Raw genomic sequence first — 24,103 nt, forward strand, 5'->3', positions numbered from 1 at the left:
CGCACAACTTGAACAAAGGATGTCTGAACGTTGTGTGTGTGTGTATGTGGGTGTGTGTTTTGTGAGCGCTTGTGTGTGTTGTAAAGTCCTGTTCCATAGGGATTATAGCTCCCCTGCTGTTTGGAAAAGATAATTTCACTTGTAACACTAATAACTTGAGCAGGGGAGAAGCTGGCCTGGTGAATGGAATGCACTTCACTGCACATCTTGGCTCAGCTAGAAATCGGAAACAGATGGTCCTTGCGGCTGGTTTCCCACTCGAGCCCGCTCACTGCCAGCCTGTGGTCTTCAGTGAGCTGCTGCTGGCAGTCTGTGACTTGAACATAGTAGGACAGTGGCAAAAGAAATCAAATCTTTTCCAATGAGCAGCAAGTTATAATGAAATTTGACAGATCTGACATTCTATACCCAACATCTAGTTAGAATATATTAACCTTTTAGTTTTCTTAAGCGCCTGCGTAGAAGTTGTGAATATACTTATTAGACGGCTGTGTTGTATGCATTTTTTTTCTTTTTTTCCTTTTTAACAGGGGGCAGAGGGTTTAGGCCAATCTTGGGTGGCAGCTGGTTAACAGAAAATGCAGGGAAAGTATAAGTCAGAGAATTTCTAAATGGCAATGAGGCACAAGAACTGCCACTAAAACCAATTCTTTGCAGGACATAGGCGGGTGAGTTTCTGCTGAAAAAATTATCAATATTTTTCTCGAGAAAAAAATACATATCCTAGATCAAAAATCTGGGCAATCTCTGGGCATATCATTAAAATGGATGGGGCTGTCTGGACCCCTTGGCATTTTCTTCAGTTCTGCCCTTTTCAGCTTTGCAGCATTTGCTTCTGCCATACGGTGAGAAAACCATGCCAGGTGACTTGGGACACAGGTGTTTTTAAGTCACCACACTCATGCCCCATGATACGAGTACCTGTGCAGAAGACTTTGCTACTTTCATCAGAAAGGGCTAAATCTCCCACCAGAGACTTCGGCATTTTTTCTAGGCTTTGGCAGAACTAGACTCTCTATCCTTTTGTGTAGATTCTTCCTCTGATTCCAAAGCTTACATGTGAGTACACACTTATTTTCAATGTTAGACAGTGATGTCCTGAACATCATTTTAAGATTTTCCACCTGACTAAGGTTAGAAAATGACCTAGGTCTGTAAATAGTAGATAATCCCTCTTCAATACAAGCCTTTTTTTTTAAGTCTTAGACACCCATTGCCCTAAACTGAACTTCTCTACAGTTTCAGCAACAGGGTACATTACTAATTTCATTATTTCCAAGAGCATGGCGAGTCAAGATCATACATATTCATTAAGCCCAACATCCAATGATACAAAAGAATTTTTTTTTAAATATTCTGAGAGCTAGCTAATTGGAACAGGAAAAGCATGAGCTTTTTTGTCAAGTAGGTATCAGGTTGACTTGGCTCTTTCTGCTTTAGTATGTGTCCTTAGGCAAGACTCTTACCTTTTTGACCCTGACCTGCAAATTGAAAATAATGATACCAACCTCCTAGGGTTGTTGTGGAGGTTAAATGGTATATCATATCTGAAAGCACCTTAACAAGCACATAGCAGGTGCTAGGTCCTTTGGTGGTTTGGAGGCAACACCACCCTGGTGAAGCTCTGGGTCATAATTCCTAGGCTTGAATCCTTCTTCCATCTCTAATTCCAAGGTCCTAAACAAGTCTCTTCAACTCTTAGAGCCTGTTTTCTTGTATGTAAAATGGGGTTAATAATAGATCCTACCTCATAAGGACCTATCTGGAAAAAAAAAAAAGGATCTTAGAACAGTGCCTGGCTAAGGGGAAGCGCTCAGTACATGTTAGCTGTTACTACATGTTGCATTCAAAATCAAGTTTTTCTTCTAGAGTTTCAGATTTCCCATGGCGGTAGAAACAAAGCTTGAAAAGGGGAGAAATATTTAGTTGCCTACATTGTGGAAGTTTCCTTTAAATGAGTAAATGAATGAATGAATGACATATGTTCATTAAAGACAAATAATAATATAATCCATCTATGTGAGGTACCAATGGATCATACAGATAAGGAAGACAACAGGAATTCAAAGGTGCTGGAGATCACTGCGGACCAGAGCTTGAAGAAGGGTGTTAACTGGTAAAGGCAGATGTGGTACTAGAAGGGGCAATAGTTCAAACCAAGGTAAATGAAAATGCTGTGTAAATATGAGAAGAATGCAATCAAATTTCAAATCAACTAATGTTCTGTGCCTTTTTACTATCTTTCTGTCACTATTTAGGGAGCCCCTACTGTTTGTCCAGCTCTGAGCTTGACCTCATAGCTACTGAGACAAACAAGACACAGCCCCTGCCCTCAAGCATCAGAAGGTCCAGGAGGGAAGGCCGACTGAGAAGCAGATAGTTCTAGGAAAGTGTGCTAAGAGCTGAAATGGAGCAAGGCAGAGATTATTATGGAAGAACAGAGTGAAGGGACCTAACCCAGCCTCACAGGGCAGGACCAGAAGGGGGAAGAAAGGGGGTTTCCCTCAACAAAGGAATAATAATAACAAAACATCAATAACAAAATAATAGCTTTGCTTGAAAACTCGTTACATATCAGGAACTATTGACTTTATGCATATTTTTGCTTCGAACTATATATATATTTAATAACAATGGTTATCTTCATTTTTCTGATTAAGACTCAGAGAATCAGAGAGGTTAAGTAACTTGGAAGTGGTCACACAGTAACCAACCAAGCCAGGACATGGGTAATTGGACTTCAGAAACTATCTCTTCAATGACTCTACTAGCCTGCCTCTGAAAATCAATAATATTGCATTTCATGCTGACTTTTAGCAACATACAACAAATACCAAAAACCCGCCTCGGTATTGTACACCTGTTGGCAGCAGAGCCTTCGAGGCCTTTATCGAAATGCACTGCAGCAAAGACGCAGATGAGAATCCCCCATGCCCTCAACTCTCCCATTCAGAGGGGAGGGGAAGATCCCCCATGCCCTCAACTCTTCCCATTCAGCCAAGGAGGATGGGTAGCTGATTTGGGTAGCACTGGCCATGACAGCCAGAAAGAGGCTGCAAAGTGACTTGCTCTTTGCCCCGGGGACCTCATGTTATAAGAAAACAATTCCTGTCCTAATGTTCCCTCATAGTCACCCGGACCATATTCCTCATCCGTGCCCAGCGGTTTAACCCATCACTTGACTTCACGGCTAAGAGGATTCCTACTTCTTAGAAAACAAGTTCAAAGGAAGTAAGAAAGTCCACATCCTGATGGGCTTATTTCTTGATGAGAGTGCTGTTTTTTGCCTCAGATTCATTCACGTGCAGTGGGAAGAAGTATTCAAATGACAAGAGTTAAATTCAAAACATGTAGCCACTTTCTGTTATATTTTTTTTCTGACTGAAAGCAAACCATTTAGATGTTTGTTTCCAAAAAGGCATCTGTCAGCAATCAAAGGGGAAAAATGCATAAAGCAAATGCAATTGTTTGGAGTAGAATTTCCTGGATCATGTTAAATGCTTGAATTGCTCCCCATTATGCTCACCAAATAATTTTATTTCCCACAATAATTGCAATATTTAACATGTTTTATTTAATCTTGTTTTAAGGCTATTAACAACAGGCCACACAGTGAAAAGATTGATTGCTATATGGGAAAGGACAGTTTCCACCAGCCTCTTAGAGAACAATGATAAAGTTAAATGCACCTAATTGTTCTGGATTTAAAACACTATTATCCAATAATATTTCTCATTTCTTTGTTCAAAACTACTGTGCCATCTCCTGTAAAAATCCTCCTGGGTATTCCATCATTCACAAAGTGAAATCTGGACTCCAGTTTACCTTATGCCCCATTCATTCATAAATAATGGGCATGCATAGGGTGTTCTGAGTCTCAGAAATGCAGCGGCTCAGATCAGAGACACCTCCAACTTCAGAGCCTGCTGCGGGGCAAATTTAGAAACTGTACCCACAAACTTGGACCCATGAATCCAAAATATCCTTGTGCCTTTTTGCTCTACGAGAAGGCTGAGGAGACTAAAGCAAGGAAACTTGGTTTTGTCTACTTGTCAGAGGCAAGTCGGAAAGGATGAGATGGAACAAGAGGTTGATTCAAAGACAGAATGCTACTTCATTTCTTTTCTTTTTCCGTTTTCCCTTTTGTTTCTGGTTTATGCTATTTTACATTTATATAGGATTTTCAACTTTTTCCTCTTTCTTTCTCTAAATGGTAAGCTGAAGAAAGGCTAGGTCATTTTAATGGCGCTGCAGTTACACAAGGCAACAACTGTTTTGACCAGCAAGCTCAGAGCAAGGTCCGTTTGCCTGTGGACACCAAAGGGAGCTTAGCATTTCCTGTGCTATCGACTGTTTTTCTGAATAGAGAGGTGACGCCAAACTAATAAAGACTACAAAGATGCTTCTAAAGAGTAATGACAATGTCCGTATTTATGATCATTCCCAATACCACCTCCTACCCCCATATTATTAGAAGAAATCCCATTAAATGAGGAATGAGAAGGAAAACAAATGCCTTATTTTTTGTATTTGTGTTTCATTCTGTAGAAGCAGTCTGTGGATTGTGCTTTAAATGATAAAACATTTCAGGTGCAACTGGATAAAATTTGCTTTGCTGGAATTATATTTGTCAAAATAGCCACTTCCCTGATGCTAAATGGTTAAAATAACACCAACTAAGGAAGAGCTCAGAAATAGGAAAGCAAAAGCCACCAAATTTCACCTCTTAGGAACTTATAATGTGTCCTGAATAAGTTCATCTAAATATTATTCACTCGAAAATGCGACTAGAAAAAACTCCACTGGGTAGTGCGGCTGTCAATGCACAACTTTTTAAATAATCACAGTTCAGTTGACCTGAAAAATACCAGAGATAAATTCTCCCATGCTCCAGAGTGCCTATATAGGAGACGTGCTGTGTAAAGAATTGTAATATCACTGCTAGGTTCTTGGAGATCAAGGTATCATTTATATTCTGGAAAAAAAAATTGGGATGTGTTTGGTACAGTACTCTTATAAAGGTATATCTGCAGTTCCTAATTTCACACAGTTAGCAAGAATAAAATATAACAAATATAAGACATCTTCCCTACTTCTTTCTCCCCTCTTAGTCCTGAAGTCAAATGACTTGAAATTCAGCAGTTGCTTGGACTTCTCAGTTAAATTTTTAAAAAATTATATTTACAGCCATTCTTATTGGTAGGTCCATGTTGTGGTTTATTTTTCCTGCTAAAGAAAGGATGTGTGGTTAAAAACCCCTGTGAAGAAAATGGCTTGGTTACAGTAAGGAAATCAGAAGTGATTTTCCCTGAATAAGGAAGTCATCATGTCAAGTTTAGCCTGAATTGTGTTAAACTGGATTGATAATGACTGATCACTTTATTTACAAACAATGGAAAAGCCCAGAATTAATTTTTTTTTCAAAAAAAAAGGTACACCAAAGATAGAGATGGCGCCTAGCCTAGATGAGAACTTGTGAAACCAGTAATGTATTCCCTCCCAGAAAAACACACATGTAAATACAACACCAGCCAAACCAAAAATCAAGGGACTTGAACGCTGTCCTCACATGTTTACGTTCCTTCACAACCAAATCAACTAAAGAATCATTTTTTTAAAATAAGGTAAGGAAGGAGAAATATTTTTCCCCAGATTTTTTTTTTTACTCCTTGGAAAACCTGTTCAGCTTTTCCCAGATTTAGTTTTAGACTTTTCGCTTTGCTTCCAACGAGATGTGTAAGACAAGAAAACCGAACTAAACACTTTTTAAAATGCACAGCTCACGTTCCTGAGAAAAGTGGCTGTGAAAAACAGATACTGAATCAGACTTAAAGTCGAAGAAGGGGGGTAGAAAGAAAAAAAAAAAAGCCCAAAACATCGCATGATAGTCTCTAAGCAGTTCCATCTGTCAAGCAGAAATTTTAGGCTAATAGCCTGTGGCGATCTCCCTCCGCAGTCCACTACCTGCCTTTGTCCTATTAAATCTCTTTATTCTCCTTAAAAAAAAAAAAAAAAAAAAAAAGAGGGGGATTGGTTGTTGGAAGGAAAGGAAAAACCTTGCAGACCAAAATCATCTGAGTGATGAAGCCCTAATTTTAACCGCCTCTCTTTGATGTGTAGCAGTGGGTTCTTGTTTTTTAAAAAGGAGAGAGAAGACAGTGCTAGGAGCAGAAGACTTTTCATCTCCACTTCACCTTGCCACTGGGTCTGTGAGAGATTGGTTCATTGTCAAGGAGATTTTTTTTTTTACCCATGATTCCATATGGTATGGACCGGACTACATGTTGCCCCACATGCCACTGCAAATGTTTTCTCAATTAGGTGTCTTATCTCCCGTGAGTTAGCATCAGATGAAGCTTGCTGACAGCGTAATGGCAGGGAAAGCTTCCGACGGCTCCATCAAATGGCAGCTCTGCTACGACATCTCGGCCAGAACTTGGTGGATGGTGAGTTGGCAGCCGGGGCTGCTTTTTTTTTTTTTTTTCCCTTTTCTATTTTCCCTCCCTCTTTGACAAAATGTCCCAGACCTCACATTCATCAAATTCACATTTGATTTTTTTCACACTCTTCAGCGAGGCAGCCTCACACTGCTTCCTCTTGCCATCGTCTCTCTGCCACTCTGCGACTTGAGTTCCCAGGAATGCTTGTCCTGGTTTTCCATGGGACAGTGTATGGGAGTTGTTGTTTTTTTTGTTTTTTGTTTTTGTAATTTTTTTTTTAAAGAGTATCAGAAGTTTTAAGGTAGAGGTGGGTATTTTAGCCAAGCCAATCTTGGAGTAAAAGAATGAGACATTTGTCCTGGCCCTCAGGTTTTACTCCTTCTCTCTAGCTTTACATCCCCTTTACTGCTGTTTTCAGGGACTTTGGGATGCATGGTTTTTCCTTGACTGTCGTATTTTCTGAGGACGCATGTTGGATGCTGGGGAGAAGCAAACCCTGGGAGAATTCCTGTTTTGCCCCATTAATTGGATTGCCTGAAGTCACCTGTGGGAGAACTCTGGGTCCCCACTCCCTGCTTTCCATCCGGGAACCCACAGCTCTCATCTAACGTTTCCCCATTTGTTTATGTCAGAGCAGGTCTTAAGACTCCCCGCACACACTATCTTTTCAATATTCTGGGTACAAATAAAGTTTTAGTAAAGTTCCACCCTGCGGCCGCAGAACGAGTTAACTCACATGTCACGGTCAACCAGGCCAGACAACCTTTGACATCCTGGATCTATAAGAGGTAGAGCAAGTTGGGAGGAGGCACAATAGCTTATTGTCACAGGAGATGCAAGTCCTGTGAGGAAGAGAGCCCTCAAATCATTACTGCCCTTGTTAGGGTGGTGTCCGTTAAGGATTAATTCATTAGCAGTGCATTTCTAGTTTTCCGTAATTATTATTCTTGCGGCAAGCGTGAATTCTTCCAGGGAGTGAAAAAAAAGTTTGCTGCCAGGACAATGAATGTATTATCCGTTCCTAACTGGACCGTGAACTTCAGCTCATTTCACATAGATATCAGTTTAAGAAAAAAAAAAAAAAGAGAGAGAGAGAGAGAGAGAGAGGGAGAGAGTGGTGTTGGAAGGGGGAGGCTGGCGAATGGAATTACAAGACGGGACATGTCGGTTTCATTGTATGAACTGCGGGAAGAGTTCTCTTTTCCCCTTCCTGGACCAGTGGTGGTATCATTTTGACATGTTTTAGGAATTCTGAGGACTGAGAGACTATTAAAAGTGCACTTCTGAGGATTCTATTCGGCTGCTTCTTGGGGTGCAGGATGTCCATCCTAAGGACTCTTGAGTTAAGGTGGTTGTGGGTATGTGTGTACATGTGTGTTTGAACTTGCAATTTCTTAACTAGACTTTAGAAACTTTACCAATGATTTCAGGACAATGTTACTTGCAGCTTTTGGTTAATTAGACTAGCAGCAGACTATTCACTTCGATCCTGAACTTTTATTCAGGGCACTTATTTTCCCATAAGAGTTTCTGCCAGCAAGAACAAGGTTTGCTTGTATGTGGTGATGTTGTCTCTTGCTTTTGCCTTATACAGTTTGTTAAACACTAGAAATGAATATACTGATTGGTTTAGCTATTATTTTCTAAGCTAAGTTGTAAGTTTTTTAAAAAACTGCGCGCTGATGTCATATTCTGGGTGACATTCTATTTCCTTGTGTTTCAAGAGTTCATAGATTTCATAGACTGTTACTTTTTATAGCAAATTGTGTCTTTTTTGTTCTTTCTTGCAAAGATCACCAAACGCTCCTCTTTTTTGTAACTTGGAAAACTGTCATTTCTTTTATGTAAAGTTTACTTGGAAGTTGCTTTTCATTTAAAATTATTTTACAGATGTTTTACCGCCGGGAATATAAAATATAAAAGTGGTGGAAACATTTAGCAATGCAGTTGACTAAATATAAACAATGCTGTAAGCTCACATGCTGCTGTTTAGGCTGTATACTACAGGAAGTTTCTCCACTTCAGTACTTCTAGATCTTCGCTTTGTAAAGGGGTGAGAAATCAGAGTGCTCTTTAAAGAAGTTGTAGAAGTTACCATAGAGAATAAATCGATTTTTTTATTTCCCTCAGAGGTGACCACAGACCACAGCATTTTAGATCTGCCAGTTACAAATAATTCTAATGTAAACTTCCCATTATTTATGGGAAATTGAGGACTTTGGTGAAGGGGGAGAGGATTAATTAAAATTAAGACAAATTCTGCACTTTCTCTTAGCTCTTGTCTTTCCTTGAATAGCATTCACTTCCTCTCCCTCCACACCCCCCTCACTACCCCAAACAATTTTCCCCAACTCAAAAAAAAAAAAAAAACAATTTTAGACTTGCCCCTAGCTGATATGCTTCTTTAACCAAAGAACAGTACAAGATCTGAGTTTCACACTAAAGGCAAATAAAGCTTTAAAATTACCTCAAGCGTCATCTGGCTGCACAGACTCCGGGTCTGCATAGTGGGAACCTCCGGCTTGGTCCTCCCAGCATACAAAGGCAACTCAGTGAATGCCCCCTCCGCCTCGGCCTCAGCTGCCAGTACCGGGATATGCAATTTTGCTTTTTAATGAATCGTAAACAATTTGTATGGCAAATGAGTTTGTTTGTTTTAGTTTGCAGGCCTATGTTGGACCAGGTTGTAGACAGCCATTACCCACTCCAAATTTTGGGGTGAGAATGGAGAGATCCCCGGATCATTTTTATTTTTCTAAATAATAAAGACCCCACTAGAATGAAAGAAACCGGTTAATCAAAGACTGAGAATAACAACCTCTCTCCTCTTTCCTCTCTCTCCTCTTTCCCTCTCCATCCTCCCCCCACCCCCCAGCCTCATAATGCACCCAGGCTTACAGTAGGGCTTTAGCTGCACTTTGTGATAACTAATTGGAGGGCAGTTAACTAAATTAATCAGGGGCTTTTTTAAGTATAAATTTTAGCTTTGTCTTTAAAAAACTAGTTTTGCTTAAAAAAACAAGTGTTTTAAAATGAGAAATACTTAGAAGGGCCTTCTCTATCTTCTATCGCTTTTTTTTTTTTTTTTTTTTTTGCTGAAGCTAATGTTGTCTTGAAGGACATAGGATATAAGAAATGCTAAATACACTTTTGATATCAAAATGGAGCAAGAAAGTGGTCTTGATATGCAAAAGTCAAATAAAAACTTTTATTCCAACCCAAGAAGTTGTAAGCAACTTAGAAGTTAACAAACGACCAGGGGTTCGAGCATGTACATTTTAACAGTAATTACCTTTGGCGCTGCCACTTATGAGAAATCTTTTGATATCTGAGCCACTTCTCTAATGCTTTAATCATGCAAATCAAGAAATAAATATTACGTATCAACTTAATCTAGCTATGTTGTGACATCTCTATTTGAAACCTTCCGGCATAAAACTAAGGAAAACCCTTGTGAAATTTTCCTTCACTCTAAATGACATGAAAGTGCCCTGAATGTCTGTATATGCTTCAAAATATAATTCTATCCAGTGGAATTACCTTCATTCTACACACATGGCATTAAAATAAAGGCAGAATAAATCTCCTCTTCCTAATGATTTGCTGATAACAAGATATTATGGGACTATTTTTATGTGAATTACAAAATACATGTGTCTTGCTTCTGCAATCAAATTTAAAAACTCATAGTGACTATGAAATAAAGGTTATTAAATCATCCTGCAACTCCCTCACCCCATGCTATGTTCCCAAGCACTTATTTTGGAAGCATTCTCTTTAGAAATTGCCATACAATTTTTCAGTCAAGAACTATCCATCACTTAATCCAAATTTTTACAGCTCAGACTTTGTATGCCAGGAAAATACTTGGGCAGGAAGGACATGCTATGCTTTATAATGTAAATGCCTTTAAAAAATACATGTATGCACATATAGATAGATAATAGATATAGATATAGATAAATTAGCAAGGTACTTCTATGAAATACTGTCTTACTGTGTTCAACAATTTAAAAAAACTGTCAACTCCAGCCTACTTCCCAAATGATTGGCAGCCCTAACCGCTGCAGACACAAGAACTCTTTTTTTTTTTTCGCTTTTACGAAGGGCTTATATTGTGCTTTTATATATGTGACTCTAATTTAACAAATATGAGTACCCACGATGTACAGAGCCCTTTCTAGGTGCTGTGGGAAATACAACGTAAATAAGACAGTTCCCTTATTTATTTGGACAGGCGTCAAAGGAATTTATATCTGGAAAGGAATTCAGACAGATACATGGGGGTAAACTCCAAGTAACAAGGAAATGCTGAAGTGGAACATTTACACAACAGTGTAACAGTTTAAGTAAGAAGGGCTTTACTATAAGGAAATGGGAAATGGGAATTTCAAAGAGGCTGAGTGACTTACCTAGTTTCATTGAACCAGGAATCACACCTGGGCCCTCTAGCTCAGGTCTGGGCTCCTTCTCCACATACTCACCATGTGTAACCATGGGCACCATCCTGCAACCCCAAAGAGAAGCATGCACATGGTAAAAACTTGGTGAAGTGGCAAGAAGGAGACATGGGAGAGGGTTATCAGAGTGACCAGAATTACTGGAAAACATAAGAATTAATCTAAAGAGGATTTATAGAAAAGGGAGAAGAACTCATATTTCATGCAAATCTTTTGTTGTTATTTGCTTGGATTCACATCTTAAGTTGTATTTATCATTTCAATTTTTTAAATGTTAATTCTCAATGGAACAACTTTTGTTAGTTATTGGCTTCTATATTCCTCAGAAGACATTGCCTAATGAAAATTTTTCTCTGCATCTGTTCTAGGTCTTTCATGATGATGATTAAAATAACTTGGAATTCACTACAATGGCTATAATTGAAAAGAATTAAAATGAGGGAATTCAGTAAATAATAAATCTTATCATATTCTCAGCATCCAGTATGTTTTCAAAAGAAAGTGTCCATGATTAACAGATTAACAGATGTACACACGTTCTATTTCAAGCATTTACACACTCTACGTGAGCTTATTTTTAAATGCACGATTGTCTTATTTTTATCCACCATTATAAATATGTGTGGCTCTATTAATATCTAAGAATATGCATTAACGTCAAAGGTTCCTGTACACCCCAAACATTATTTTCTCACAGTATTAGCAATAATCAATTGAATGAAGTAGAATTTTTTTCTCCTATGTACATTAAGAAATTATCCTTACCATTTCCTTTTTGGTTAGTCTTATACAACATTTTTCAAAGTACCATTTACTATACTTAGGGAGAAACATACATTAAGCTATGTTCCTATTTTTTTCTTTAAATCAAATTATGATCCAAATGTACTTCATCCAGAAATGTGACTGGTTACTTAAGCTAGCCTATGTACTTCTACTATCTTCTTTTAAAATCTTGATTTCCTGTTATTATGCTCATATTTCTCCTATGAACTTTAAACAGTAAAATAAGTGCTTTGTCCTTACTTATTTTCTAGTTGATTTTCCTTCACCTGTCCCGAATATTGTCAGGAATGTTTCTAATTTAAAACCAAAAGAATCAGGGGCTGATTAGAAGACAGGAAATTGGAGGATTAAACTGTCTGGTTGAACTTCCTTTACTTATCAGCACTCAGTAACTCTCACTGGATTACAAACTCAACAGGACAATTTTTACAATGCATTGTTCCTTCTGGATGTTTACATATATACAGTGCATATGAGGGAGTGTGTGTGCACATATGTGTGTGTGTGTACACTTGCGTACTATATGTGTCTGTGTGTGCATTCATGAGTATGAAGAGAAAAGAACCAGCAGCTGGTAGTTGTAAGTAGATGCCTTTAAGTGGGATAGTTTTAAACCAAAGGGGCTTATACTATGGGTATGAAAGTTCATTCAAAGACTGTAATCCCAGGATATTCTTGAAACTTTCTCATTAAAACAGTTCGGTGAAGCCAAGCAAATAAGGAGATACTATAAGAGAGAAAGCAAGATGTACTATTTTGGAAGTGGAAAATAGTTGGTGGTCCCTTATGCAGTTCATCTCTCCTTAGTTCTGCTCCAAATTCCCAACACCCATATTATTGAGTTAGTAGAGAAGGATATTGAGAGAGTTAATCTAAGAGCCTTCCCATTTTGAGATCCCCTTGACACCAACTGAGAAAGGACTCTCTCTTACTGGGACAGCAGGTCTGAATGTTCCAAGTGATCTTATATTGTGAAATGAGTGTTTGGTAGGGAATGAAATAGCAAATCAGGGCAAGAGGGTTACAATTCATCTCATGCCATTAGATCATTTAAATTTGAAAATAAATAAGAAATAAACCACTGACCTCGATTTTGACCGTGTCATTTATATTTGCAGAGCTGTGTTCTAGAAACCATGCTGAGAATTCTTTTTCCTGACTCCACTCTGCTCACCTGTCTTGCCCTCAATAAATATTTGTTGATTTGGCTTAAGAAAGCTCCAGAATAATACCTAACAGTTTTTCCTACTTCTGATTGAAATGGTGGGTTCTACTGAGAAAAATAGATGTAAAAATGTGGAATATGTGATCTGGCCAAATGAGTTGTTCAGTTAGACTGGTAGGTCTGGGAGTTAAAATTTAGGAGCTTGTTCTGGTGGTCCTTCATTCATTGACCAAATATGTACTGAGCCCCTACTGAGAGCCTGGGGCAGAGCGGGGAAGAGAATCAGCTGCTCCTTCTGCCAGATGCCATCATTCAAGTTTTAAAGGCTCTAGGCCAACCTCTCTTACCTAACTGAAAATTTCATCCTAACAGCTAGCATTGATTGAGTACAAACTGTGTGCTAGAATCCGTCCTAGGTGCTTTACGTTTATTTTTTTCATTTAATCCTCACCACAAACTATGAAGTGCTATTGCTCCCACTTTACTTACAAGGGAATCAAGACTTAGGAAAAGTGGCACACTGCCCAAGGATGGGCACACACCTAGAATGAGCTGCTCAGACTGCATGCCCTCCAGCTTCATCTTGGACCAAACTTGTCATAAACAAGTCAATTCTTTTAGCACTAGAAGGTAATGGAATTCAGAACTTTACAGGATTAGGATCATCCATCCATTTGTTCGATGGTATTGGGGAGGCACAAGTCTGTTTGCTAAGAAAATAGAGGCAGAGAAATTACAATGTGTCAAAAGCAAGATAGGACACTGGTCTTGGGATACCCAGTCCCTGTTCTGAAAGAGTTGTGCAAAAAAAATGTCCTATTATGCAACAGAAACATTTTGTATCATCACAGAATAAAGAAACTCATGAGAGACATGAGAGTCTGATGCAATGAATACACTTAGTCTTATTAAAATACACCTTTTCATCAGAAGATGGATGGCTCAGGGAAACCCAGTGTGTTTAAGTTCTTGCTGAATATTAGGGACATTTTTTTCTCTAAGTAATGTAATCTATATTTAGCGAATATTTCACTTGCAGTTTTAAATGGAACATACCATTTTAAAAAGGCCATCCTTCCAAAGAAATGTTCCTGGTGCTTCTCTCCCCCCCCCCCCACCCCGTCTTTAATAAGCAGAAACACCAAAATAGAACAGTATTGCTGTTTAATATTTTTCCTTATCACAAGAATCGCTAATTAAAGGTTTATTCCACCATAGTTTTCTGTAAGAGAAGGTACAATGCAGGATATATATTGCCTAATGGCAAAGATCTTAATACACTCCCTGTAAGTAAACATCTATTTTCCAGACAACTGCTGACTACAAACAATATGTCTCAGCCAGAGCTCTTTAATGGTGCCACATGTTGGACAGATTTTTCTATTCCTCATAATCCAAGTTTCTTTTGTGATCCTTGATGCGCACATGCTATTGCCCTGCTGACTGTTTGAAATGGATGATAATAGGCAATAATGACCAGGTCAGAGGTGGGGAAGCATGATCCTGGGCAGAGCAGCCCTCTACCAAGTCGCAGTGCCCCGGAGGGTTGGTGGGGGAGTCATAGCAGAGAGTCAGCGCTTGTGAGCTGAATTAGACATTCAATGAATGCAGCTGATGCTTCTCGCCTCAGTAGGCGCACCATCTCCCCACGTGACCTAGGTGTAGACAAAGTCCATACTCATCGAGGGTTGAGAACACTCTTCCGGGGATGGTCCCATCCGCCTCCCCCCACCCCCCAAATCCTCCTCAGCCACCCTCTCCCCCTGAGATGCACGACTCTAGTCTGCTGATGAAATGCCTTAGCAGCTGGGTTTGATAAGCTCCCTTCACATGTTGAAAAGCTAAACTTTGTGGGCTAAATAATTGATCTCACCCGTTCATTTAGGAATCAATTAAAATCATCATAAATTGTTCTGTTGTGTTTTATTTTAAGAAAAACAGCAGCCTCGATTCTCATTTTTGCAAGCGTGTGAGAAACAACTTAGTAACAGGTGCTAAAGTCTGGACTCTTCACTAGGAGGGAATCCTGACGCACTTATAATTCATTGCCCAACCCAGGGGTACAAATCGATACAGAATTGTCGGTAGAACTGCCTAAGAAAGGAGAGAACTGAGGGAGAAATTACTATAGGAGGGGCTGATGTAATTTCTCAATTGAAAAGTCATGAAATAACAAAGCTTCATACAGGGGGCCACATACACAAATATCTTCAGACCAGGCAGGTCAGCCAAGTGTAAGACAATGAGGATGTAATAAATAAGTAGGGGATGGTGGTGTCTGTGAGAAACTGGAGAGTGATACCTATTTACCACTAAACAACAGTGAAAATGACAGTGCACTGACCAAACAAAACGCATCCGCTACCCAGGGACCTAAAGTGATTGAGCACAGACTGTGGATCACAAAATAGAGTGGGATTCCAGCATCAAAGTGTTTCATTCCACAAAAAGCAAGGAACTTAAAGGCAACTACCCCTGGGAAAAGATTACAGCAACGTAAACCACATAAACTACACTGCAGGTTCAGCCATTCACATCTGATTCTTTTCTCCCGGCAGGCTTTTGTGGGTGGAGGAGGGGAAGCAGAGGACCCTGTAAGTATCCAAAATAGGGGGAGGGGCCCTCCAGCAGGAAAGGCAGTTAGCAGAAAGGGGAGCTAGGAGATATGGGAGGATGTGGAGAGGATGCTGAGATGGGAGCTAGGAGGTATGGGAGGATGTGGAGAGGATGCAGAGATGGGAGCTAGGAGGTATGGGAGGATGTGGAGAGGATGCTGAGATGGGAGCTAGGAGGTATGGGAGGATGTGGAGAGGATACAGAGATGGGAGCTAGGAGGTATGGGAGGATGTGGAGAGGATACAGAGATGGGAGCTAGGAGGTATGGGAGGATGTGGAGAGGATACAGAGATGGGAGCTAGGAGATATGGGAGGATGTGGAGAGGATGCAGAGATGGGAGCTAGGAGATATGGGAGGATGTGGAGATGCAGAGATGGGAGCTAGGAGGTATGGGAGGATGTGGAGATGCAGAGATGGGAGCTAGGAGGTATGGGAGGATGTGGAGAGGATGCAGAGATGGGAGCTAGGAGGTATGGGAGGATGTGGAGAGGATACAGAGATGGGAGCTAGGAGATATGGGAGGATGTGGAGAGGATGCAGAGATGGGAGCTAGGAGATATGGGAGGATGTGGAGATGCAGAGATGGGAGCTAGGAGGTATGGGAGGATGTGGAGATGCAGAGATGGGAGCTAGGAGGTATGGGAGGATGTGGAGAGGATGCTGAGATGGGAGCTAGGAGGTATGGGAGGATGTGGAGAGGATGCCGAGATGGGAGCTAGGAGGTATGGGAGGATGTGGAGAGGATACAGAGATGGGAGCTAGGAGGTATGGGAGGATGTGGAGAGGATGCAGAGATGGGAGCTAGGAGGTATGGGAGGATGTGGAGAGGATACAGAGATGGGAGCTAGGAGGTATGGGAGGATGTGGAGAGGATACAGAGATGGGAGCTAGGAGGTATGGGAGGATGTGGAGAGGATGCAGAGATGGGAGCTAGGAGGTATGGGAGGATGTGGAGAGGATGCTGAGATGGGAGCTAGGAGCTATGGGAGGATGTGGAGAGGATGCAGAGATGGGAGCTAGGAGGTATGGGAGGATGTGGAGAGGATGCCGAGATGGGAGCTAGGTGGTTGCACTAGACATGCTTGCTGAGTCTCACCTGCTCACCCCAATTCCCTCTGCTCTAGCCCCAGATTTGTCAAAGTGGCCTTGGCATCTGTAAGCTCTCATGGGCGTTCCAGAAAAGGATTCTTCACTAGCGCACAGGAGGGTACTCATGCCCTTTTTCTCCACCCAGCAAATTCTACCTTCCTGCCAGGTCCAGGACAAATGAAGCCTTCCCAGGTCCCCAGAGGCACAATGAGTCACTTCTCCACCCTCTCCTGGTCCCACAGCCCGTTGCTCACAGTATTAGGACACTGATGAAATTGTGCTGGCATTCTGCTGTTTACTACCAAGCTGCACTATGTGGCTTGTTCCTTAAGAACGAAGTCGAGGTCTTACAGTTCTTTTTATCTCCAGTAAAAGATAAAAAGCCTGTGGCAAGTACCCCAAGAAAGGGTTTCTCTGCAACTCAGTCAGCAGCTGGAGGAGTGAGAGCAATTAGGACTGGTGGGACTTCCCTGACTCTGTTGCCCCCGAGCCCGAGCACGGGCCATCATTCAGCACTGCTGCCTGACCATGTTTCTGGGGAGATTTTTCACTGCTGTGTGTTCACTGCTTGCCATGCCCAGGGACTGGGCCCAGCAAGCACTCTGCACACGTGCGAGCTAATCCTCAAAACCTCCTGTGACACCAGTATCATTACCTCCACTCCACCAATGAGGAAACAGAGTAGAAGTGAAGAAGCCAGTTAAATAGTTGAATAGTCCTACACTGTAGTGACAGCAATTCACCCAGCACTGTCTCACTCAGGCTCAAAAAAAGACTCTGATCGTTAAGTGGCGACATAGTTTCACTCCATTTTACAAAGGAGAAGGGGAAGCCCCAGAGTCTAAAGTTCCCCGGAGGTCAAAATCATCAGAAAAGTCTGGATTGAGAACTGGGGTCTCTAGTGATCTTTCTACTAAATACCTGTGGTGGTTAATCATAGTGTATGGCATTGTTTAATTAAAAGCAAGCAAGTATTTTCTACCCACTCTGAGGATTACAGGAGATTTTCATTGTTTTTCTTTCTGTTTGTATTTTTTTTTAATTTTTCTATAATGAACATGTATTTTTTATTTATAAAAGTGATGTTTGACAAAATCATACTCACTAAAGATATTAGTCCTGTTCCCGTTGATCTCATGAAAATAGAAGTAGCACCAGCTGCAAACATGCATGGACTTCACGGGAGCTTGGGCTTTAAGGATGTGCATATTTTCAAAGTTGAGTGATGTCCACTAACTTCCATACTTAACTGCTGTTTTTAAGATTCCCTTTCCTATCATGGGTCCTGTGGTTCTTCCATCCCCCAGTGTAGCATAGCAGTCAAGAGCACAGATTTCAGATTCAGGTGGACCTGAGTGAATCTTGGCTCTGCTTTGGATGGACGGTATGACTATGGACAGGGACTAAAAAATTCTGAATCAGGTCCCTGAAACTTGGAAGTATAATCATCATAGTGCTGTTGTGAGCATTAAATGAAACAAGGCGTATTGCACAAGCCAGAAACCTGGGAGGCATTCTAACACCTTCCTCTTGTTTACTCCATGTGCCTAACGCAAAATAAATCCCGTTGAATTTACCTCCTAAATAGTTTCTAAAGCCGTCCCCACCAGCCTCCTGCAGTCCAAGCTACCACCTTGTCTAGCCCATATTGCCACAGAAGCCTCCTAACTGGTCTCATTGTGTGCATGTTTGCCCCCTGGAATGTATTCTTAACACCTAAGGCTACAGGATCTTTTCAAACACAAGTAATCTGTGATTTCATGGATTACCCTTTCCCTTAGATAAGGGGAAAGTCCTTAATAAGGACTGCATGGCATTGCCTCTCCGAGCGTGTCTGGGACCATTCTTCTCCCTAAACATACTCCAGCTAGTGAGTTAACCTTCTTTTAGTTCCTCAAAATCCCCAAAATATCAGATCCTACAAACAGTCTTCTCCTTTCCCTAGAACACATTCTCTTGTAGTTAACATTTCCACACCTACCACTCTCAATACAAACATGGCTTTGTCAGGAAGCCACCCCTGTCCCCAGACAGTGTCAGAGAACTCTACTGATGCACTCTCAGAGCATTCCAGACTTTCCAGCAGGGCACTGTTTATAGTCATAAATGTATGTGATTATTTGATTACTTTCTGTTTCTCCCAAAAGACTGTAAGCTCCATGAAGGATAATGCTTTGCTCATATATGTTTTCTTGTACCCAGAACAGTACCTGGCACATGGTAGGTGGTAAGTCAAAACTTCATTCAATGAGCAAATGGATGGTACAGTGCCCTCCATAGCGAGCACTGAGATAGTCTTAATTATTATTATCATAATTAATATTTTACACATACAGATAGGTATTTAAAAGTAGATAGAATGTCCTTTAAAGAAAACTCATTAGAGAAATGGAGACCTAAATTAAGAGCTGAGAGCCTCAACCTAGGCTTGATTCCTGGCTCTGTCATGTCTTAGGAGTGAAAGTTGGCCGTGTCATTTCACATCTTTGATTGTTGAGGGTTAAATGAGTTAATGACATTGATGTGATTAGCATGGTGCTTTGCATACAGTAAATATTTAGTAAATGGTTTATTATTACTATCATTATTATAGATAATCCCAAATCTTCCTCTAATAATCTATGTGGCCTTTAGAAAGCCCCTTAACCTCTCTGGTTGTCAGCTTCATCATCTTTAGAATAATAATATCATCCTCCCACGGTTCACAGGGCTGTTTTGGGGGTAAAATAAATCAGCAGGTGGAAAAGTTTCTCTGAAAATTATAAAGTGCAAAAGATATGTAAGACACCACTATTGACAAACCTAAGAAACATAAGTTCCAAATAAACACATTCAACCAAAATTTTCATGGCCTTTTCTATATCTTCTCTTACAAGAGTGGGGTTCAACACACCTACTCAACAGTGACTTCAAGTAGTTGATAACTGAAGGTACATGTAGGTATAGAGACAGTTAAACTAAACTGTAAGAACATACTTTCTAGAATGAGAGCACCTGTATCTAATCCCTCCTCCGCAACTTCTCATCAGTGTGACCTCAGGCAAATTGCCTAATCTGTTCATCTGCAAAGTGGGACAAATGATAATACCTGCATCATGGATTGCTATAAGGATTAAATTCTGTAACCTGTATAAATCATTGAGAACAGTGCCTTGACACATGTTATACACATAATAAACATCAGCCATCATTAAAATTGTAATTATTTTTGTTGTTACTATCATCATCATCATGTTAGCTATCGTTTTTTAGGAGATCAATATTCAGGAGTGTGGGAAGATAGCAAGGCAGTCAAACAATATCTAACAGACTCATTCTTCCAAGATGGTACATTTGGATTTAGAGGCAAAGAAATTGCTCCCCTGACGTGTTCGATTACCTTCCCTATCAACTCAGTTTGGGCAACACAAGGACCATGTGGCTTAGACGCCTCGGAAACAGAGAGAATACATGAAAGAACATCCTACTAATGATAGCCTCATCCCATGCTATGGAAATAACACATTTTGTGATAAAATTTCATGCAAGCAAATGTGCTCCTCTTCTCAATATAATTCCATTTCCCAAGATATTTAATGAGAGAGGCCCACAGAAGAATTCCTGTGTCACTTAAATTCATGCTGAATTACAAGCATGCTTCTTCACTTGGAATTGTCACATGTTCAATTCAGCTTAACAACCTCTATGCAGCAGTTTCCGTGGAATATCAGTGACCTTTTATTCCCCTGGGAGAGAGAACCATGGCCTGTGTACAACTAACTCATGGGTTTTATCTATTACTGCAGGCCACAGTAAAAAAAAACAAAAAAACAAAAACACAGTAACTGTCTCTTTATTCAAGAAAAGTATATTAGGAAACTATAAGAGTATAGTTTTTAAAATATAATAATAATAAAATGTTATAAAATATATTTTTTATATAATAAAAATAATAATAATAGACAACATGTATTGAGTACATCCCTATGTCAGACCCTCTACCAACTACTTTACTTGCCTTATATAACTTTGTTCCCACAATAGCCCTGTGTAATATTCCCATTTTACAGATTATAAACTGAGATTTTATGTAACTTACCTAAATTTAATTCCAAAAGACAGGAAGTGTTTGATCTGGGATTTGAATGCTTGTGCAAAACTCATGTTCTCAACCACCTGACTATAGTGTGTGATTTAATGTGTTGTTACATTAATGTTTTCTGTTTAAACTTTGTATTAGCTATTAATCATATTAATATTTTTCCACATGGGGAATAATAACCACAAAGTTGGCATTGAAATCCAGGGTTCAAGGTTGCAGCACTAAAGACCTTCTGGAAAATGTAATAATTAAGTCCCTTTATGAACCCTCTTGGTGGTGAGTCAGTGGAAAGAATTGGAAAGCTCTGGTTTAAAAGGGCTTCTAACTAGGAGTCCCTAATGCAATCCTTGCCAGTGTTCCAATACTTAAGATACCAAAGAAGGCAAGACTTCTTAAAAATACTGACAACTGGTACTAAGAAATTTCCCACTGACATTTCTGGTAGGAAGTTCCACTAACTACACATCTATGACATTGAATAGAAACATACAATTAGTGGCCCATGACTGCTATGCTTCAAAAATAGAAGTCCCGCAAGTACATGACAATAGGTAGGAAGATCTTTGGTCACTTTCCACACCTCTTTCTACTCTTTCAGAAACTCAAATTCTACAACATGTGGAGATAGCTGTTCCTCTTTGCCACTAATATTTCTATACTCGTTGAGATAATGTAACTACCGCAAAACAATTGAGTAGGCGTTGGAGGGAAGCTGGTAGTGATACAATGCATCCTCGGAAGTGTGGTCCCATTGGTAAAACCCAAAAGACAGGGGAAGAAATGGAGAAAGCTGCAGTGTCCTTGCATGCTGGGAATTGTGCTTTTATGTATTTCATCTGCTCTGAATATTAGGGAGTCAGCCATTCGGATAAGAAAAACTTCTTATCACAGACCAGCAAAATAGCAGAAAGATGCTAATACACTGTAAGTCAGGCCAGGACATCAATCTGATATACAATTATAGATGTGGGAAGAGGATTTCAGCAGAGCACAATTGGAGAGCAAGTGGTGCCTAGAGCAATACATTTACCTTATATGTAAAAAAAAAAACAGATCCAGCTAAGTCTCTTCCTATTTGAAGATGGATAAATAAAAAGAACATACAAAACAGAAAGCATTAAATGCTGCTGAGCAAGAGCAAAGGGAGACTCAGAAGAAAAAAACATCTGAAAACCATAAAGGATAGAAACAGAGAGAAAAAAAGTGGAACAATGTCTGCTCTCTCTAAGACAAGTGTAGAAAGCCATTAGAAAGAAAATATATGATGATATAAAAGCTGGAGGAATAAAGATAAAAAAAAACTGGAGGATAAAATTTTAAAAGAGATGATTGACAAAATCAGGCAGTAATTCAAGAAAATTAGCAGTGTTAAGTCTGCTGCAAGGCAGAATTAATACTGTGAAAATTGATCCAGTAATTTCAAAGTCAAACTTTGAATAACTTTCCCAGACACACACAAATCATGCAAAATGTAAAACTCGTATGACAGAGAATGACACCTATCCCAGAAACTGAAGATCCAAGTCAAGGATTACACAGGTATTCCCAAAGAAAGAGAGCAATTGGACAACAAAAGGAAGCAATAATCAAAGACATAACAGAAAAAAAAAAAACAAAAAAACAACTTTGTGAACTAGAGGCATTTATAGACTGAACCAAGTTTACTATATTCCAGGCAAAGATCAATGAGAGAGCCTACCTAGCTCACCTGCTGTTCAGGATGGGAAAAAAGATTATAAAATCGGGTGGGAGAGGAATAAAAATTCACTAAAGGCCTGATCTCACATAGAAGAGACTCTAAATTCTATTTAGACTTCAAATTGTTGACTCTGAGAATTAGAAAAATATAAACCAAAGTCTGGCTTTTGGAAATTACAAGTTAGGTTGAAAAGAGAATAGACACATTCTCAATTACTAAGGAAACAATAAACACACACAAAATTCCATATTTTCAAGGCCCAAAAGCAAAAGAAATAGCAAAAAATCAAAAAGAAAATAAATTATGTAGAACAGAATGACAGAAGTTAACAAAGCCATCTGTACAACAATAAATATATGTGGTTAAATCCAACTATTAGAAAACAAAGATTTCCAGACTGGAGTAAAAAAATTAAATCCAAATATCTGCTGCCTCTAAGAGACATACTTAAGACAAAAATGTCCATGTTAAAATAGAAGGAGAAGCAAATAGTTATTAAATAAGATGAACTTAAAAATAGGAGAGGTGGTATTAATTTCTGGCAAAGTAGACTTCAAGGCAAAAGTAATTAAATAGGGAAAAATAGATTACTTATTTATGTTTACAAACTGGAAAATAGTATAATGAATCTACAGTAGTAATTAATCCCTTTATGCAGCAATTAACCTAATATCAAATGATATAAAGCAAAAATGCTCAGAAAATTAAGGAGAAACTGACAAGAACACAATTTGTGTATATAATTTTAATACAGATTTATCCACTCTTTCTAGTTCAATTAGACAAGCCAGAAATAATAATATGGAGAACTTAAATAAATATAATTAATAATATTAAGTCTACTAGACAATGTTGACCTCTTACAAACACAGTATATGCTGTCCTTAAAGGCACTCATAAAAGCACTGCAAAAATGTATTATTTCATGCAGGTGCATGGACATGCACATACACACACAACAATAAACTCTAAAAGTAGAACTTGCACAGGCTTTCTTGTCTAGCCACGTGTAATGACGCTAGAAAATAATATCAAAGAATAGTCAACAACATACTTAATGGCAAAACAAGAAGCATTCCCATTAAAATCATTAGCAACGTAAGGAAGCCCCAAATTATCATTATTCTTTAATGTGTTTCTGGAAGTTGTGACCAGTTCAAAAGATATGAAACAGAAATACAAGGTACAATTTTTTTTTAATTTTATTTATTTATAGATTGGTTTTTGGCTGCATTGGGTCTTCATTGCTGTGTGCGGGCTTTCTCCAGTTGCGATGAGCAGGGGCCACTCTTCGTCGTGGTGCGCGGGCCTCTCCTTGCGGTGGCTTCTCTTGTTGCAGAGCACAGGCTCCAGGCGTGCAGGCTTCAGTAGTTGCAGCACGCAGGCTCAGTAGTTGTGGCTCACGGGCCCTAGAGCGCAGGCTCAGTATTTGTGGCACACGGGCCCAGTCGCTCCACGGCATGTGGGATCCTCCCGGACCAGGGATCGAACCCGTGTCCCCTGCATTGGCAGGCGGACTCCCAACCACTGCGCCACCAGGGAAGTCCCAAGGTATAATTATTGAAGGAAGATAAAAGCATTGTTATTTTCAGGTGACCTAAGTAAATACTTAGAAAATCCAAAAGAACCAAATGAAAAACTGTTGCAATTAAAAGATAGATTACTTAAGTAATGGCCACAAGCTAATTATATACAACAATGGCAGATAAAAGACATAATGGGAAATGACTCCATTCCCAATCGTAACAAAAACAAAATCATGAAAC

Source organism: Balaenoptera ricei, chromosome 1, assembly GCF_028023285.1.
Source record: "Balaenoptera ricei isolate mBalRic1 chromosome 1, mBalRic1.hap2, whole genome shotgun sequence".
NCBI lineage: Eukaryota > Metazoa > Chordata > Mammalia > Artiodactyla > Balaenopteridae > Balaenoptera > Balaenoptera ricei.